We start from the raw sequence: 13,038 nt of genomic DNA, 5'->3' as shown, positions 1-13,038 counted from the left end.
AGCCACATATGCCGCATGCATAGCGCGGGGTAGGTAACGGAGGCGCGTGGTGCGGAAGAGCATCTGGAAGTGGGTCCGTCCGTCTTGAATTGGCGGAGGAGGGCGGCGGTCGCCTGTCGATGGAGCAGCTGCCCTTCCCCGCCCGGCCTATAAAAGGAGGGGCGGAGGAGGGAGAAGTCATTCATGCCTGCATTCTTCCTCCTCTTCTCTTGAGCTCTGCTTCCACTAGTGATGTTGAAGAGAAGAGCCCAGGGCCCGCCCCCGGGTTTCGGCTTGGGGCAATTGCTGCCTCATGTTGGCGCTGACGCTCGGGGAGCGAGCCTGGTCCTTGGCGTGGTGAATTTATGGGTCTCTTTGAAGATTGGCCGGGAGGCAAAGCTGGGGACGATTGGTAATCCCAGCATTTCCCCTCCCGGAGGCCTTGGGGCCATTGTTGATGAGAGGCGTGCCTTCCTGCCCACCAAGGAGGAGTGCGACGCGCCTCGGGCCCTTTGGCACCTCTGGCTGCTTGCTATTTCTCCACTGAAGGTGTCAGGCCAGGGGCTTGGCACTTTCCGGGAGTAGCGGTGGTGAGGAGAAAGCAAGAGAAGATGGAGAAGGCGGGTGGCAGGGGGTCAGGTCGGAGTACGATGGCGTGGATGCCTTCGTCTCCGACCGTCGACATGCCGCCTCATCTTTCCGCTCTTTCCCTCCCTCCCCGGCACCGTCATCACCAGCCTCTTCGGGTGGTAGCCGGGGAGGGATGTTCTCTTGGCGCCTTCTCCTTGCCTCCAGTAGTCTTTCGGCTGAGCTTTGGTGGATGACTCCACCGACGCTCAAGCCGGGGCTTCTTGCCGGCTCTGGAGGTGGCGACCAGAAGGCGTCGCCCCGTCTCCCGCACTCCTCCTTCGCAGCCTCGCCACTCCCGGTCTTGTCAGGCCGTGCTTGACGGGCCCTGACGGGATCGGGGCGGGCTCCTGCTTGGGTGCCTCTTTTCTCGTCTTTTCCTCCTTCCTCCGAAGTGCCTGAAGGAGGGGAAACGAAAAGAGGGGATCACGGGGCACTTATTATTTTTTAATCTTAAACCTGTAGGCAATCGCCGAATTTTAATTCAAATAATGTAATCTCTCGAGTCCATCTTTGTATTCTGTAATGCTTGTACTTGCAACTGCATATGAATGAAAAAGATGAATCTTTTCAGGAACTCGTGCATGTGTATGTCCATGCAGAGGCAAAGTGCCTCTTTAATAGAATAAACGAGTTTTCCCCGGCAGGATATCCTGCCGGCACCCTCTTTGTCTGCCGGAGAACTACGTCTGCCGGGGAATAGATAGAGGGGCCAGCCCCCTACCAACTCCTTTTTTCCAAAGGCCACTGTGACCACCTTGACCAAAGCAGCGTTCGAGTCATGGATGGGAGCACCTAAGTTTCAAAGAGGGAGGCGAGGTTTTCTCATGCAAAGTTGTAGCTTTACAGAATACTAATGGACAAGAGGTGAACTTATCTGGTTGGCTTGCCGGGGATCATTGTGCCGTGCAATCTTCTCGTCCTTTGTCGAAGCCAGGTTCACGTTAAGAACCTGTAACTCCCTGTAGATGAGAATGAATGCATGATGCAATCCTATCTAAATGCATATGCAAATGCTCATGAAGTGCTTATGCAATGATCTAGGTGTGCTTGTGCATGCATGCAATCTTAGTTGGGGCCCCCCTACAACGCTTCTTTATTTTCTCTTGCACGGGGTCATCGCCCCGGCTTGTACAAGGGGATACATGCAACTTCAGCAATGCCATGTACAATGGGTGGCTGCTGGGCAGGGCCCGACAGCCTCTGCGCCTTACGGATAGAACTTACAGAGATGCTCAATGTTCCATGAGTTTTGCAACGGTGTGCCATCTCTGGTCTCCAGATGGACTGCGCCAGGTCTAGAGACTCGTACTACCCGGTAAGGGCCTTCCCACTTCGGTGATAACTTGTGTGTACCCTTGGCGGACTGAACGCGCCTAAGGACAAGGTCACCTTCCTCAAAACACCGGGCATGAACCCTGCAGCTGTGATAACGACGCAGGGCTTACTGATACTGTGTAGCACCCATAGCGGCCCGAAGACGGTTCTCCTCGAGTAGCACAATGTCGTCACGCCAGTGCTGATCGTGCGCTACTTCATCCTAGGCAAGCACCCGAGGAGACCCATAAATAAGTTCTGTGGGGATAACTGCTTCTGCCCCATAGACCAGGGAGAAGGGAGTCTACCCGGTAGCTCGATTAGGTGTCGTTCCGAGGGACCAGAGAACTACCGGCAGCTCCTCGATCCACCGCCTACCATGCTTCTCCAGCGTATCAAAAGTCCTTGTCTTGAGTCCACAAAGCACTTTAGCGTTCGCCCTCTCAGCTTATCCATTGCTCCGGGGGTGTGCCATAGAGGCAAATGAGATCTTGCATCCGAGGGTTTGAACATATTGCATGAAAGCGTGGCTCGTGAATTGGGTGCCGTTGTCAGTGATGATCCTTGCCGGAACTCCGAAACGACACACCAATTCTTTCAAGAACTTGATAGCTGACTGAGCAGTCACCTTCCTCACGGCAGTCACTTCCGGCCACTTTGTAAACTTGTCGATGGCGACGAACAAGAATTCAAAGCCCCCGATTGCTGAGGGGAAGGGGCCGAGGATATCGAGCCCTTAGACCAAAAATGGCCATGACAGAGGGATTGTCTGAAGAGCTTGGGCAGGCAGGTGTGTTTTCTTGGAATGGAACTAACATGCTTCACATGTCATGACGAGCTCAACTGCATCTTGGAGGGATGTGGGCCAATAGAATCCTTGCCGGAATGCTTTCCCAACTAATGATCCAATGTGTGAGACGCACATTCCTCTGTGAATCTCAGCCAGCAGTTCCTTTCCGTCCTCCCGGCTGACACACTTCAATTTCACACCGTTGGGCCTCCTTCTATACAGAATGTCATCAACAACCTGATACATACTAGCCCTCCGGGCTACTTTCTCAGCTTCATCTGGGTTGCCGGGGAATTCTCCGGTTTGGGGGAAGCGGACGATGTGCCTTGCCCAAGTTGGAGCCTGAGGCTCGGCAACGAGAACTAGCGGCACCTCCTCGGCTGCGGGAGCACCAGCCTCGTTCGCGGAGTCCATAGGCCCGGCTGGAGTGGGTGGTCCGGCAGGCTATGAGGAGTTGTTTCCGGCAGGGTCTCTGCCGGGAGCGGATGGCTCGATCGGGAGAGGCTTACTGTAGTTCAACTTTCTCCTTTTCTGGTCCATTGTGGTTGGTGATACGGAGGGTTGAGAGAGGTGGAGAACAAAAGTTCCTGGTTCCACAGGAAGCTTCTCAGCACACTTTGACAGGTGATCAACTATGCTGTTTTCCGCACGGGGTACGTGCTCTGTTTGCAACCCGTCAAAGTGCTCCTCTAACCTTCTTACTTCCTCAACATACGCTTCCATCAATGGGCGTTGGTAATCCTTGTTGACTTGTCTCACCACTAATTGTGAATCTCCTTGAATGGTCAGCTTCTTGATTCCCAATTCTGCTACAATCCTGAGCCCGGCAAGGAGCCCTTCATACTCAGCTATATTGTTGGTGGCTTCTTCCCGGGCAAAGTGCATTCGGATGACGTACTTCAGGTGCTCCCCGGAGGGGGCAACAAGAAGCACACCAGATCCTACACCTTGTAGGGAAAAAGCACCATCAAAATACATAATCCATTCTTGGGGGGATTCCTTGCCGGGGAGAGCTGTTTCTGTTGCTTCCTCATCAGGGGTTGGCGTTCATTCTGCAATAAACTCTGCCAGCGCCCTGCTTTGAATGGTTGAAGTGCTCTCAAGCTTCAAACCAAATCTGGATAACTCCAAAGCCCACTCCACTATTTTGCCAGTAGCCTCAGGGTTCCGGAGTATCCTCTGCAACGGAAAATGAGTAACAACTGTGATCTCATGGGCTTGGAAGTAGTGGGGCAGTTTCCTTGAGGCCATGATGAGGCCAAAGATCAACTTCTGCACACCAGAGTACCTCGACCTAGCTCCTTGTAACAAGGAGCTGACGAAGTAAACTGGGCGCTGCACCACTTTTCTCCTTGCCGCATCCTTGGGGCTGCTCTCGTTGCTGTGCTTACTGCTGTCCTGTTCCACTGCTGACTCTGCCGTGATCTGGCAACTTTCCGCATCTTCTGCTTCCCGCTGTGCTACCAAAGCTGCACTGACCACTTGGTTGGTTGCCGCCAAGTAGAGCAACAACGTTTCTCGGGGTTTGGGCGCAACCAAGGTGGGCACAGATGACAGGTAAGCCTTCAACTCTTGCAAGGATGTATCTGCTTCCGGGGTCCATTTCATTGGTCCTGCCCTCTTTAAAATTTTGAAGAATGGCAAGGCGCGCTCGACAGATTTGGAGATGAATCTGCTCAGCGCGGCAACGCATCCCATCAAACACCTTACATCCATGACTGTCCTTGGCGCTTGGATCTGCTCAATGGCCTTGATCTTGTTGGGGTTGGCTTCAATCCTCCGGTGGGACACGAAGAATCCAAGTAGCTTGCTGGAGGGAACACCGAATACGCACTTCTCCGGGTTAAGCTTCGGGTTGATCTTGCGCAAATTAGCAAATGTCTCCTCCAAATCATGGATAAGGGTGGCCTTATCCTTGGTCTTGACCACAATGTCATCCATATAGGCTTCTATGTTTCTGTGTAGTTGTGGCTCAAAACCAATCTTGACTGCTCTTGCAAAAGTAGACCCGGCACTCTTCAATCCGAAAGGCATGTGGACAAACAGTATGTACCACATGGAGTGATGAATGATGTTTTCTCCTCATCTTCTTTGGACATGAAGATCTGGTGATATCCGGAGTAAGCATCCAAAAAGGAGAGCAGATCGCAACCTGAAGCCAAATCCATAATCTGATCGATGCGCGGCAAGGGGAATGGGTCCTTTGGGCAAGCCTTATTGAGATCTATGAAATCAATGCAAAGCCTCCATTTCCCATTCGCCTTCTAAACTACCACTGGGTTTGCCAACCATGTAGGGTGCAGTACTCCTCTGACCAATCCAACTGCCGCTAACTTCTTGATTTCTTCGCCAATGAACTGCTGCCGCTCCAAGGCTTGCTTCCTAACTTTCTGTTTGACGGGTCGGGCATGTGGGCAGACAGCAAGGTGGTGCTCGATTACCTCCTTGGGAACACCGGGGATATCAGATGGTTGCTATCGGTGTCCTGGGAACGGGGGTACCCAGACTTGCCTGTTTGCGGCCCACGGCGTGGCTCCACCAACGGCCCGGTACGACCCAGCTTCGACAACAACAACTCAAGACCCTCGCGAGGGGCCAATCCTCGCGAGGTGGGATACACCAAGACCTCCCTGGGGCCGGCCTCCCTAGGATGGCTCCGGAGGAGCGGAGATATCTATGCAAGGGGCACCTCGCGAGGTTCACATGACGTGAGCCATGACGACCAAGGCCAGCAGGGCGCCAGCGGGCGCAGTGTACCAGTTTCCTCTTTGGTGCTAAAGAGGTAGGCGCAGGCGAGGAGTCCCGAGGCATCATGCAAAGGTTTCCATATCGGTGCAACAAGACCAAGACTAGCAGGACGGCAGGACGGAGGTCACCACAGAGCCCACAACAGCGTCACCACCAGAGCCTTTGGCAATCGAAGACCACCTTTTGTCAGGATAGCTTGTACTAGTTGTCTCCCTTCAAAATTGGCCGTTGTGGGGTCCCTTCCTGCCTACATTTGGGAAGAGGACCAGGGCCTCTATAAATAGGACTAGCCACCACCATAGTGGAGGACGGATCATTGGAATCACCCTCACACACACCAGCTCATCGAGCTCAAGAACACCTCTCCTCCGGAGGCTGTTCATCCATTGTACTAGTTCATCCTTAGCCCGCGAGGCAATCCACCACACCACACTGGAGTAGGGTATTACACCACGACGGTGGCCCGAACCAGTATAAACCTCTATGTCTCGTGTTCTTTGGGTTCGTCGAGCTAGGCCGTGAGATCGTAGAGCGAGCGAACTAGGGAGCGAGAGAGTTCTTCGTGCGCACCCCAGAGTTCGAACCTCATAAGGGTTTGCCATAACCCAGAATCCGACATTTGGCGCGCCAGTTAGGGGTGCGCCCTAGCTTTTCCTCCGTCGATCCATGCTCCACCGCTTCGCTAGTTCCATGGCTGAAGCTCGTCGAGCTCGCGCTGAGCGTCGGGCCGCTCTCAACGCTCGCGTCGCCCAGACGGCGCCCGTCGGCAGGCCTCCCCGTCGCTCTCCATCACCTGCTGCCAATGCCGGCACCGGCCCGGCGGGGAACGAGCAGCAGGCTTCATCGCCGCACCCCTCCGTGCGGCGGGACGGACGCACCGCCACCCCGTCGCTGACTCCGGTCGGCTCGGCGTCTCACACTCGCCGCGGGCCCGTGGACGCACAGGCCGCGCTGCTCACGGCGCGCGAACTCCCGCGCTACCGCCCAGTCGACGACCTCTACGAGGACTGGCTGGACAGCATCGCCGAGCTCGTCAGCGCCGCCGAGGGCTCCCCTGCACCGTCCCTCTCGCTGCCTCGTCCGCCTCCCGCTGCGGGTGACGTGGCCCATGGAGCGCCTCCACCACCTCCACGTCAAGACATCGCCCTCGCACCAAGACGCGCGGACCCGCGGCGCGACCCACCGCGCAGGGCACCCGCGCGTGAAGAAGGAAGCTGCCATGAGGTCCCTCGGCTGCAACAAGATGCTCCTGCACTCCCAGCACCGCCACGTCAAGACCGTGTGTCGCTTGCGGTGGCGATGCATGGGCAGCAAGACCAGGCTCCGCCTCCACGACGGGCCCCAGTGACTACAGCAGGCTGCCGCGCCTTCACTCCCGAGCTGCGTAGCGTCGTCTGGCCTGGGAAGTTCAAGCCTGACTTGCCTCCACGCTACGACGGCACCCCTGACCCAGCTGAGTTCCTGCAGCTCTACGAGCTGAGCATTGAAGCAGCCAACGGCGACGAGAAAGTCATGGCGAACTAGTTTCCCATGGCCCTCAAAGATGGTGCGCGCTCGTGGCTCCTGAACTTGCCCCCGGGATCAATCTCCTCCTGGGGCGAGATGCGCGAGCGTTTCGTCGCCAACTTCCAGGGCACTCGCGACCGCCCGCCGGCCGCGGGAGTCCTGCAGCGCATCAAGCAGTAGCCAGGGGAAACTCTGCAAAAGTACATCTAGCGCTTCAACAGCGTTCCCCTCAAGATCCCCAAGGTGACGGACGAGGCCATCATCTCCACATTCTCTGATGGCGTCCGCGACGTCAAGATGAAGGAGGAGCTCGCCATCCACGAGGACCTATGCACGGCCCTGGATATGTTCAACATGGCGACCAAGTGTGCGAGAGCTGAGGAGGGGCGCCTCTCCCTCCTTGAGCTTCCAGCTGCAGACCCAGAAGACAAGAAGGCCAAGGCCAAGGATGTGAAGCGCAAGGGAACGGCCGTACTCGCAGCTGAGCCAGAGGTCAAGCGCGGTCACGACCACCCGGAGTCATCCGAGGGCAGCCGCCCGTTCTGCGCCTTCCACAACGTACACAGCCACAACACCAGCGACTGTCAGGAGCTCAGGGTCATCCGTGATGGGCGCTTCGGTCGACGCCTCGAGTGCAACGACCGAGGCTACGGCCGAGGAGGAGGACGAAGTGGAGGACGCTGGGACAACCACGGCCCCCGCCAGGAGTGGCGCGACCAGCCTCATGAGGACCGCTGGCAGGACCAGCCTTGCGAGGGCCCCTGGAGGGATCAACCTCATGAGGACCGTCCTCAAGGCAAGGTTGGCCTCCCTCCGCTGCCACCGCTGCCAAGGAGGAACGACGACCATCACCATGACGAGGGGGCTGGGGGCTTCCAGGAGCCACGTGCCATCGCCTGCATCTTGGACGGTGGTCAGGCCCCAACCTCCCAGCATATCTTCAAGCAGTTTGCTCGTGAGGTGAACGCGACCCTCCCTAGGCTTGAGGCCACGCGCCCGCTCAGGTGGTGCAAGTGCGCCATCACCTTCAGGTCATCTGACCAGCTCAAGTGCGCGACAACTGCCGGCGCCCTCCCGATGCTTTGCTCGCCCATCATCAGCAACGTCCAAGTCACCAAGACCCTCATCGACGGTGGCGCAGGGCTTAATGTCCTATCCGTCGAGACGTTCTACCGCCTCCAAGTGCCATATGATCAGCTACAGCCTACCAAGCCCTTCTCAGGAGTGACCGACGGCTCCACCACCCCGATAGGGAAGGTCCGCCTCCCTGTCACCTTTGGCAAGCGCGATAACTACCGCACCGAGCTCATCGACTTCGACGTCGCCCACATACGCCTGCCGTACAATGCCATCCTTGGGTATCCTGCCCTGGCCAAGTTCATGGCGGTGACTCACCATGGTTACAACGTCCTCAAGATGTCGGGGAGCGGCGGTGTCATCACGGCCACCTGCGAGGAAAAGGACGCGGTGTGCTCTCTCGAGCGCGCTTACCAGGCTGTAGCGGTCGAGGACCCAGACAACGAAGGCACCATCTACCCCCTGAGGCTGTCCCCAAGAAGAAGAAGCAACCGTTCTGCCAAGGGCCTCAGGAGAACGGCGTCTCCAGCGGCACCACCTCAGGACCTGCGCTCGCAGATGAGGCGCCTCCCTCCCTCACATAGGAAGGCGCGCCCGGTGCCCTCCTCAGGTTGGGCTCGGGGGCTCTCTTCTGTAGGGCCTCAGACCCAGCCAACATCACGAGGGAGGCGCTCGGGCACCACGTGGAGGCATGCTTCACCGCACGCATCCCGCATCAGGGCATGAGGCACGGGGTGCCCGGTGCTCAGGAGTTCATCACCAAGGCCACCAAGGAGCTTCAAGAAGCAAGAGTCATGCGCGGCAACCGCCGCCCACCACCCGGCGCAGCTCCTTGTCCTGGTGAGGACGACGAGCTGCGCGCCTGTGTCGACTACCTCGGGCTCAACAGGGCCGCATCTCAGGAGCACTTCTGGCCATCCCACATCGGCCGATGTGAAGGTCCACCTCACAGCCACGTACGGATGCCCTTCGGCCTGCCGAACGCGGCTGTCACCTTCCAGTGCCGCCTACGGAGCATCCCGGCGGCCCAGGAAGCCAGGCACCAGGCGGTCCTGGCGGAGAAGGCGACAGTTCTTCACGAGCCTCCCGGCCTCCCAGAGCCTCCTGAGGCTCAGGATCCTAGCGGCTCGTGAGGAACAACTTCTTCAACATGCGTCTTCAGCTACCCCAACACCTCGTCGACAACGGTTCCAGGTGACATTTTCTAATTTATTCAGCTGGGAGCGCCCCTCGGGCTGCATCATTCCCAGCTCGCACGGGCCTGCCCCTGCGACATGTATTCTTTTGCATCTTTAGCTTAGTCTGTTGGGGGCGCCCCTCGGGCTGCATCATCCCCAGGCCGCACGGGTCCGTCCCTGTGGCATGTATCGCTCTTGCATCTATCTGAGCTAGCATTGCTTGAGTCATCTTATGATTATCACCTACCTGTCCGGTACTTCGATACCATGAACGTCGTGCGCCCTTGCAAGCCCACCCACGACCGCCTCATGATTAAGGACTGGCACAGCGTCTGTGCTCAGGTCTGTCCCTGCAGCGTCACTAAACCCAAGAGGCTGAGCTCTGGCTTGTGGGCCAGCTCCCCGTGTACGTCAGATCCCATGGCCCTTGGTGCCTTGTTCTCGCATGAGCTAATCGCGGACGGACAAGCCAGAGCGCGCGACTCGGTGCCTCGCCACCACGGGAGCCGCGCGCCGGTCGTCTTTCTTCAGGATTTTTCGCATGAGAAGACTAGGCACGGCGTCTGTGCTCGGGTCCGTCCCTGCAGCATCGATAAACCCAACGACTGAGCTTTGTCTGGCGGGCCGGCCCCGTTCACGTCACCTCCTGGGGTCGTTGGTGTTTGGCCTTCTCATGTGATCACCTCAGGAGATTCACCCAGCGCACGTTGCCTAACCATCTCGCAGGGCCACCGCAGCTATCAAGAATCAAGACCAGGCGCAACCCGCCTTGAGGTAGGGCCTCGTTAGTCCCGCGCTGGCTCACGAGTGCCCAGACACACCTCGTCTAGACCTGCCGTGCAAGCCACGTGTCAGGGTAGGGCTGTACACGCCCCGGGGGCTCCACTCAGAGGGAGCCCTCACCCACGCACCAGTGGAAGCACCATGCTCCATGCTAGCAGTCGACATGGTCGAGGAGCGGATATGCCCGTGAAAGTGCGGAAGAGCTATGCTCCGTGCTGGTGATAAACAACTGAGGGTGGCCCCATGGCCGTACCAACCACAGGGAGCCTCCGGGCTCAGTGTCCAGCCTCGTCGCAACACTCCCCCTCGGGAGAGTCGTGCGAGGGGGCTGGGCACGGGGGCTACTCTTGGGTCACACCCAAGCGTACGCCACCCTGCCAGGTCCCTCGGACCTGGTCATCGCGTGCCCCTCCCGAGCGAGACCTCGGCGAGGAAAGGTATGGAGGTCTGTTCGTACGTCAAGGGGGACTCCTGAGCGTCGCGACTCAGGAGCCTAACTAGCCACGTAGCCCCTCACCCCTTGGTCTCGTCCTGGTGATCCGGATGACCCAACGGCGGCTGAGGCATGCGCGGGGCTGGGCCCTGCCGACGCAGAACGCTAAGGCCTAGTTTCATGTTTCCCTCCCGAGGGCTGTTCATACATCAAGGGGGACCCCTGAGCATCGCGCCTCAGGAGCCTAACTGGTCACGTAGCCCCTCACCCCCTGGCTTCGTCCTGGCAATCCGGACGAGCCTGCGGCGGCTGAGGTATGCGTGGGGCCGGGCTCTGCCGATGCAGAACATTAAAGCAAACGGGAAGGAAATTGCAGAATCCTAATAAGTTATTACAAAACATACTGTTCTCTGAATACCAAATACGAGTTTTAAACGCCTCCACGAGTCATGGTGCATGTTGCAGGAAATAAAATGGGGAAGAAGCGCCGTCAGCGAGCCCCCGCGTTAGCCTTAGGCGTTGCCGCCGTCTGCGAGGAGTGCCCCTTCGTTGACGGCGTCGCGGTCACCCGTGCCGTCCGCCGGAGCCACAGGGCCAGCGGCACCGTCAGTCGGGGGTGTAGGGTCGATGTCGAGGAACTTCTTCAACAGGGCCTCCACCTGGCCCTTCACGGCTTCGGCAGCAGCCGTGCAGCGCTCTTCGTCCACGGGCTCGAGCAGGACACCGAGGTCGGCATCTGGGTCGCGAAGATGGAGGTGGCTGAAGATGCGTGTCAGGGCTGATGAGGAGAGCGCGCGGGCTTCCCCCTCGACCATAGGGCTGATCCCGTTGACGACGCCCTCGAGCGCCGTGACAAGCTGAGGGAGTAGCTGTGCGGGGCCCTCATCATCAGTCGCCAACGGCTTCTCCAAGCCCTTCTCGTAGAGCTCCTGCAGTGCCTCGCGGGACCTCAGCTCAAGAGATTTGAAGGCCACGCAATCCTCGGCAAGAACCTTCGCCTTGGCCTCCAACTGGACCTTCTCTGCTTCCATCTTCTTCTCCAGCTCCTCCAGGCAGCTGCGTTCTATGGCCCGCGCCCTCGCCAACTGCTCCAGCTCAGTGTCACGACCGGCAACCGCGTCTTCTCAGGCCCTCATCTTCTCCTCCCACGCCTTGCGATCACGAGCCTCGGCTGCGCGCTCGTTGCGCATGGTCTCCAGCTCGGCCTCCACCAACCGGCAGCGCTCCTTGGCGAACTTAACTTCCTTCAGCGCTGCATCATGGGTGGCAGCGGCCAGGCCAGCGGCCTGCTCGCCCTCCTTGGAAGCTGCTATGGCCTGGCCCCACACCGCCCTGACGGACGCGTCAGATCACAGCCGAGATCAACTCCAGGCGCCCTGACACCAGGTGCTCGACGCCTTGGAGGTCGTCCCGAAGCTGTGTCAGTGCGGAAAGAGCCTCCTCCAGAGCGTCGGGCGAAGCAGAAGGATCACGGCCCAGCGGCATGACGGGAGGAGGAGGAGACAACGTCATCGCCAAGGCCTGCAAGTTGGTAGCAGCAGAAGAAACCGGGGGCTCCTGGGCCTTTGGGACCTCGACAGGCGAGCTGGGAGCGGGCACCCCCGGAGCCGACTTGGCTGTGGAGGTCGCTTTCTCCTGGGGTCGGTCCTCCGGACCCCGCGAGGATGGCTGGGCCGGAGAGGCACGAGGGCCGTCGCCGCCCTTCCGGGCCGGAGGAGAACGGAGTTGGGATGAAGATGGAGGGCGTGTAGATTGTAGTGGCTGAGCACGGCATAGAAGAAATTGGAAAAGGAGTGCCAGCCCCGTGAAAACACTATTCAAGAAGAAGGGATGAAAGGTACTGCCCGGAGCCTCAGGCTTGGCGGAGCTAGCCTGAAGCGCTGCCTCTCTTCCCTCGTCGTCATCGCCTGCCGTCATTGGGGCGCAGCGGCAAGCTTCTCCTCCGAGACCGTGGGCGCGCTCAAGGCCGGGTCGTACCAGGCGGGTGAGCGCGAGGCCTTAGCCTTGTCAGGCACCATCGGATGCGAGCTCGGGGAGGATTTCTAGCGGATCTAAAGTCTTTTTGGGCGAGAAGAGGAAGGGGATCTAGAGCAAGGCAAAGGAAGGTAATGAAAGCTCTGTTGCTTGCGCCAGTCCTTTTGTCAGCCGAGGACGGTTGCCGAGGCAGCGTGGGGAAGCGGAGGCGCCCACGTCCAGTCAGTCGCCACGCGTCGACCGAGGCCGCAGGCGGTTGGGGCCCGCGGCGCTCCGCACTTGCCCTTTGGCTTTGCCTCGAAGCCAAGTCCGAGCGCACCTTGGGCCCGGGGGGCTACTGTCGGCGTCCTGGGAACGGGGGTACCCAGACTTGCCTACCTGCGGCCCATGGCGTGGCTCCACCAACGGCCCGGTACGCCCAGCTTCGACAACAACAACTCAAGACCCTCACGAGGGGCCAAACCTCGCAAGGCGGGCAGCACCAAGACCTCCCTAGGCTGGCTCCTGAGGAGCGTAGATATCTATGCAAGGGGCACCTCGCGAGGTTCACATGACGTGAGCCATGACGACCAAGGCCAGGCGGGCGCTAGTGGGCGCAGTATACCAGTTTCCTCTTTGGTGCTAAA

The sequence above is a fragment of the Aegilops tauschii genome, chromosome 2 (assembly GCF_002575655.3).
Source record: "Aegilops tauschii subsp. strangulata cultivar AL8/78 chromosome 2, Aet v6.0, whole genome shotgun sequence".
Lineage (NCBI taxonomy): Eukaryota > Viridiplantae > Streptophyta > Magnoliopsida > Poales > Poaceae > Aegilops > Aegilops tauschii.
The sequence above is the reverse complement of the archived record's forward strand: the minus strand, read 5'-3'. Positions refer to the sequence as shown.